Below are 7,388 nucleotides of genomic sequence, written 5' to 3' on the forward strand. Positions count from 1 at the left end.
GAGAGGCCAAGGCTGCCTCAGTGAGCAGTTAAAGGCCTGGCTTGGGGAGCTTCTGGCCCACTGGAGGCCTGATTCAAGAACAGGCAGATTTACACAGTGAGGAGAGCAAAGAGGCTGACAACCACAGGGTGGGTGGGGAGACCTCAGCCCTTGGGCTGGAGGATGCTGAGCCTCTCCCACAAGACACCACCTGTAAACCCTCCCCGAGACACCAGATCTCCAGAATGAAACACTTAGGGTCCTAATCCCTCTGAGCCCCAGTTTCTCCCTTTGTCCCTATAGATGCTCCTCCCTGCCCTTCCGGTCCCACCCATCTGTTGTGTCACCAAATGAGAGAGTGGGCACGTGGGGATTTCGAAAACTGCTAAATTCTCCCTAACAGGGGCAATTCCTGGCAAAGCAGTGTGTGACTGTGGGGCTTTTGGGAAGTCAGGGCGGCAGAAGAGGGGAGCGGCCGGTGTGGTTGGTCTGCTGCTTTCTGGAGAGCGAGAGCCAAAGAGGGGTTCTTGGACCTCTCCTGCTGCGTCTTCTGATGGGTCTCTGAGTAAGAAAGCCCTGAAGGAAAAGGTAAGATGCTGGTGTTCATCTAGTGCTTTGTAGTTTCCGAAGTGTTTCCCAGAACATTTTCTCCTACTTGTATCTTCCCAACCTCAAAAAATTGGCAAGCAGGGGCAGTCTCTCGAAGTCCAAAGACCAGGTGGTTCGAAACCATTTCTCTTTCCACTGAGAACCATCACTGTATATATATCTACATATTTAATTGCTTTGTTTAAGCTAATGAACAAAAAAAGAATGCATTGCTAATATCCTGTACCCAAAGGGGTTCCTGTGGCAAGGGTAGCCTCCCAAACCTGCAGGCTGTGTGACCCCAGGGAGCGTGGCCCTGAGACCAACCCTGACCCTCACCTGGTGTCCCTTACTTACTTTATACATCTCCTGAACCTTAAATTTAATACAACTTACCATGTGGTGAGCACAAGCCATCAGGATGGAAGGGTTTTAGAAAAGCCAAATCTCCCAAGTGCACTCTCTGTTTGTCCATCCTTCTGTCACCAGCCCTTGGCCCCCCCGGGGGAGAGCGGCTTGGAGGAATTCCCCAGAACGCTGCCAGCCCTGTTCCCTCCATGTTGGAGGTAAGGTTCCCACCATTTCCTACAGGAGATGTGGCCCCACTTCATCATCTCTGACATTTACAGCAGGAAGATTGGGGTCGCCGGGAATCCTGGGCTGGGACACAGGGGCCCCGGCTTGCCCAGGGGGACTCAGAAGGCAAGTAGAAAGGTTCCAAACAACGCAATCCCCAGAAGGTATCTGAGGATTAATAAAGCGGTAATCACCACCCGGCTGAGGCTGCTGGCGCATGTTTACAGCGCCGGTCCTAGCTGCCCAGTGATTTACAGCGGCCTTGATTTAGAGAAGGCACAGAGGCCAGAGCTCTGTGGCTCTAGGAAACACTGGACAGCTGGCCCTGGGGGACACAGAAGGAGGGGGCCCCCGCCCGGTATCCCCACACAGCCTCTCTTCCACCCGCCCTGCCTCTCTCCCTTCTTTCCTTTTAAAAAACAACCTTACTGAGACAGAATTCACATTCTGTACCAGTCACCTACTGAAAGTGTACCTTGCCTTGATTTCTAGCATGTTCACAGACATGCATGACCATTGCTCTAGTCGACTCTAGAATATTCTCCTCACTTCCCTCAAAACCCCACACACATTAGAAGTCACCCCCGCCCCCCCACAGCCAGGACACCATCATTAGGCAACCGTGAATCTAACTTTCTGTCTCAGTGGATTTTCCCGTTGTGGACATTTATATGAATGAATCGTGTCGTATGTGGTCCGTTGTGGCTGGCTTTTTGCAATTAGTGTGAGGCTGTTGTGGTTGACCCATGTCGTAGCATATGTCAGTACGGCAGCCAAATGTGCCAGCGATCCCAGTCCTAGGCATAAACCGAGAACAGTGAGAACATGCGTCCACACAAACCCTCGTGCCTCAATGTCCACGGCAGCATTCTTAGTCGGAGCCCCAAAGTAGAAATGACTTGAGTATTCAAGTGTTGAAAGGGTACACAGAAGGAATCTGTTTAATGGACTATTATTTGCAAACAAAAAGAAGGAAGTAGGATGTCCAGCATGGGTGGAACTTGAAGACATGCAAAGCATAAGAAGCCGGTCATAGAGCACCACGGACTGCGCAATTCCATTTCTGTGAAGGGTCCAGAAAGGACAAATGCCTACAGACAGAAGGTAGACCTGCGGTTGCCTGGGGCTGGGGGGAGCAGTAGGGGTGAGGGCCAGTGGCTGCTCCTGGATACAGAGTTTCCTTCTGGGCAGGTGCACATACTCTGGCACTGCATGGTGGCGGCACAGGCTGGGCACTGTGTGAAAAATTCCTGACTGTACATGTTAAATGGGCGACTTTCACAGTACGTGAATTATATCTCAACAGAGAGCGTGAAGGACTGGATGGAGGAGAGAGAGGAAGAGAAGGAGACTGGAGAGGGGCTTCTATCATGGAAGAGATGGCCAAGCTCCGGCTCTCCGGGCTCCTGTCTGCTCCGCCCAGCTTTGGGCCTCAGAACTGGCACAGCAGGAGTCACCTGGAGCTCTCACAGGTGGAGAGAAGGAGAATTAGTTTGAGGCCCCAGGACGGGGGAAGAACACAGTGGCTCAGTGTCTTAGGTCCCCGCCGAGCCCCAGCAGAAGAAGGAGACCCAGACCCAGCGTTTCCCACCCCCACCTGCCACAGGAAACACCCGGTAGGCTCTTCCCTCCCTGTGTAGAATGAGAGTTCCTATAACACTACACGCTATGGGGATAAATTGGGAACCGCATTCCCCATAAACAGCCAGGGGCAGAGCTCCCTACCTCAGGCCTGAGACTTAGCTCCTCCACTGAGAGGCTTACTGGACCTGGGGGCTTAGGCAGGGGGACCCCCTGCCCCACAGCTAGCTTCTTTGTCCCCTTACGGCTAAGACCCTGTTCTTCCACTAGAGACCCTAGGCGGTTCGGGGGGGCGGAGGGTGGGGGGCGGTCGCCATCACAATAAGGGAACCTTGTCACAGTAAGCATCTGGCCAGAGAAACCTCTTGTTCCCTTGGAGGTGAACTCCCCTCCCACCACCGTCCCCCATGCCAGGAGACATCGCTGCCCCCTCTGAAGCCACACCTGTATCCTCAGGTAGTACCGACAGGGCCCTGTGGGAGCTCCAGAAGCACCAGATAAGCAAGCACACCAAAGAGACAGCAAGAGCCCTGACAATTAAACTGTCATTGGAACCACAGCCCACAAAATAAGCCAGTAGCTGTGGGTAAATGTAAGCAGGAGGACTGCCAGCTAAAATACTAGGCTGACATAGAAACCAGAGTCTCCAAACATCCACCATCAACCCACTTCTGTGTGGGCGTGCCTGAGTCCCGTGCTGTCCCTGGGCATCTCTGGGAACACAGGCGCTGTGCTTCTGCTTGTACATAAGACTCCCCCCACCTCCGGATTCAAAATTATATATGGACATCGTAGAAAATCTGGAAAATAGCCATACAGAAGAAATAGTAAATCTCCTGTAGTCCTACCACTCAGAGAAAATGCAAGTAGTGTGTATGTGTGTGTATTGATATTACCCATACATCTTTCCAATCTCTGTGTCTTTATATGTAGAAAGGAAGTTTCTCTCTTATAGAAAATACCATTATTCAGGGCGCCTGGGTGGCTCAGTCAGTTAAGCCTCCGACTCCATTTTGGCTCAAGTCGTGATCGTGAGATTGAGCCTTCACGTCTGGCTTTGAACTCAGTGTGGAGTTTGCTCGAGATTCTCCTTCTCCTTCTGCCCCTCCTGCTATTAAAGTGCACACGCGCTCTCTCTCTCAAATAAGTAAATTAAAAAAAAACTCTTAAAAATACCATTATTCTGTGTATAATCTATTTGTAACTTGCCTTTTGCTGTAGAATATATTCCTTCTCTAAATCACTAAATGTTCTTTCTGTATCATTTCCAATGGTTGCATGCATTTAGTGAATGTGTTATCAGTAACTCTTGGCACAGCATACCATAGGTGCTCAGTAAATGCTGGAGAATGAATTGATAGAACTCTTTGGCCAGCCTGAGAGCCACAGTGCCTGATGAGTCTCTTCATTGGGCATTTCCCTTATCTGAGCCCTGCCCTGTAAAGAAGAGACGGCCTGTTTCCAGGCTTGTGGGAAATCATCTCGTACCAGCTGGAGTCAGCTGGTGGCTGACTCCTTCATGTGGAAGGTTCTCTTTTGGGCAACGGGAACTCCCACTCCAGTGTCTCAAGTGGAGAGTGACTCAGCCTTGGTCTCCAAGGTCTCCCAGAAAGGAGGGCCCACACCTGGCCCACCCAGAGAAGCCTTGCTGCAATTGCATATAATCTGCAATTCTGTCCTTCCCTCCCGACTCCTGCTTGTTTGTACCTTCAGGCCGTTGTGTCTTTGTTCAAGTTGTGTTTCAGTCTGAAAACATCCACCCTGCATTTCCCATTGGTAAACCCTAACCTGACATCAAGACCCACTTCCAGGAACACCTCCTCCGTGGGTTTCTCTGACCCCTTCCGGCATCTCCACTGTACTCCCCTTTACTCCTGGTGCTTGGTGTAAGCAAGCATCAAACAAAAGCCTTGGCCATCTGTTGGGCAAATGTGTTCTTAGGTCTGTTCTATCCATCAGACTGCAGATCCCCAGCCTGACCTCAGCCCTCAGTAAATGCTCCTGGGAAGGATTAATTGGCAGGATGGGACGGGGGGTTGCCTCAGCAGAGGGGCAGAGGGCTTCAAACCTCCACCTGACCTTGCAGCCCTAGAGGTAGAGAAACGGCAGCTCAGCCGCCTGGAGCGGGGCTGGTACTACCCAGGGAACATGTGCCCTGCTCTGCTGTCTCGGATACCAGAGAGTTGCCAGAGCAGAGAGGAGACAACGATATTCTGGCATGTTTCCTAACCATGGTTTATGAAAGGGAAAGTCATCTTTATTGCATTTATTTAGAGAAGGGGGTTATAAGAACTTCATCTGGTGTTCACTTCAGAGCAGCTGTTTGGTATTACCAAGGAGAAAGACGAGTGACTCCTGCTCCTTGTTTCAAGCCAGAGAATCCAAATCAATAGACACAATGGCGTCTTTTATGACAGGCAGTGTTCTTGGAGCTGGGAAGTTTTCTCCCAAAGCCCTTCAGTCTATGTCCCAAGAGTTTTTTTTCTTTCTTTCTTTTATCCCTAAGGCTTCATTTAGCCAACAGCTATTTCCAGGTGCTGATGCTGGGGTTGGTCCTGGGCTGGACTGGGAGCAGGAGCTCAGAGATGTGTCAGACAGGAGCTGCTGTCTTGCGGTGGAGTTTCCACTACAAGAGAGCACAGGAGCTGAGGTTCAGTTACAAGCAACAGATACTGGTTCTGGCTAGCATAAGCAGCAAAAGAATTTGTTGGATGTATATAGAAACACTCTCAGGACTCATGGGAAGCCTGGTGAACAGATTTGGAGAAATGGCTGGAACCAAGGGAAGCCAAATCACAGGGAACATATCAACCACGGGAGCCATCTTTTTTCAGATGTCACCCCTGGGCCTTTGGCTGTCCTGAATATTTTCTCAAGTGTCCCTGAGTGTTTGTGTCACCCTCTCAAGATTCATGATACTAAAGGAAGCAGCAGATTGGCCAAATCCAGGCCATCTACCTGTACTCTAGGTGATCGAAGGCAGGCAGTTATAGCTGGTCTTTTGGATTCCTTAGGGGGTGGGAGGGCAGAGAGACCTTGCCCACAGCTAGCATTTCTGTTGAGATTTCTTCCTTTAAAATTGTTCTTCTGCTTGTAGAGGAGGGACACTTGAGATCTTCAAAAGTAAGCATGATGTTCTATTTCTTAAGTTAGATGTGAATTTTAATAGGAAACTATCCAATTCAGTACAGTGGGATAAATAAATACATTACTCTCAGGCCTTACTAGAAAGCCAGCCTTGGATGCAAGCTGTGGGAGAGTCCGTCTGTCTGCAAATTCCAGACTGTGCAGATAGATGCCTTTTAAAGGTGTTTGCATTTTGAATGTTTTATTTTCCAATGACTTCATTTCAAATTCAAATTTAAAGCTCCCAGTGGTTGAGGTTATCTGTTTTTCTGGGTACTGTGAAGGCAGAGTTTGCTCAAATCTTGCAAAGAAATACTTTAACCTGCCATTAACTGGAAGAAACACATTTTTACTCTCAAGAAAACTGAAGTCAAATCCCTGTGGGTTTTCTAGTCCAGTAACAAGGATTTGGAATAAAAAAAGATGGTGGTCCTGAGCTGTCTAGTCATATCTTTCTTTAGACTACATCTGAACCACAAAGTTACTCTGTGGAGTGGAGAACGACTGCCAAGTTTTTCATGGTGTTCTCATAGCTTTTCTTCCATAATGGTTGGTGAAACACCTCAGGAGTGCACATCTGATTCATACCAGAAACATTTTCACTGTCACTCATAGTCTTTATTAACTATCACCCATGCCCCACCGTAACAGGGATAACCGAAACTTACAATCTGACTGAGTGTCATTAGTTTCGGTCACTGCTGCAAATATTCACTTACACAACATATATCTCTGAGTGCCTACCAAGCTCCATAACCAAGGAAACGAGGACAAATGAGACTTGATCTTTCCCTGAAGATTATGTTCTGGGGTGAAAGACAGATTAGCGAAGGACAGCCAGAATTCGGAGGGGTGAGAGCTCTGAATGGATTAATTACAGAGCACCATGGAAGTATGTGCCAAGGATATCTCTACTCCCACCTGGGAAATTGAGGCCAGAGACTTAGGCTGGGATGAGGAGAGTACAGATAGAGGACAAAGGAAGCCTGAGAGTGTAGGGAGCAGAACTGCTTGGAACCTCAACTATGGGGATATGTAGTGGCAGAGATGTGGGAAGAAAAAGCACAGGGATTTCCGTTTGGACTGCTTTGTAAAGAGATTCCTGTCTTTTTTTTTTTTTTTTTAAAGATTTTATTTATTTATTTGACAGACAGACCACAAGTAGGCAGAGAGGTAGGCAGAGAGAGAGGAGAAAGCAGGCTCCCTGCAGAGCAAAGAGCCTGATGCAGGGCTCGATCTCAGGACCCTGGGACCATGACCTGAGCTGAAGGCAGAGGCTTTAACCCACTGAGCCACCCAGGCACCCCAAGAGATTCCTGTCTTTAATATAAAAATAGGAAGATGAGCCATTTCAGGAATCAGTGCATGGTTGAGAGTAAGTTCAGTTATTAAAATATTGTGTGTGTGTGTATTTTTGTTGTTGTTGTTGTTGCCAGAGGAATGTTTAAGAGAAACTTTCCAATTGAGAGCTTAAATCCTCAGAGAGCTGGGAGGGAGAGTTGTATTTCAAAGTCTTCGGAGTATACATGATCCATGAA

Source organism: Lontra canadensis, unplaced genomic scaffold (assembly GCF_010015895.1).
Source record: "Lontra canadensis isolate GAN:19392208 unplaced genomic scaffold, GSC_riverotter_1.0 scaffold3, whole genome shotgun sequence".
Classification (NCBI taxonomy): Eukaryota; Metazoa; Chordata; class Mammalia; order Carnivora; family Mustelidae; genus Lontra; species Lontra canadensis.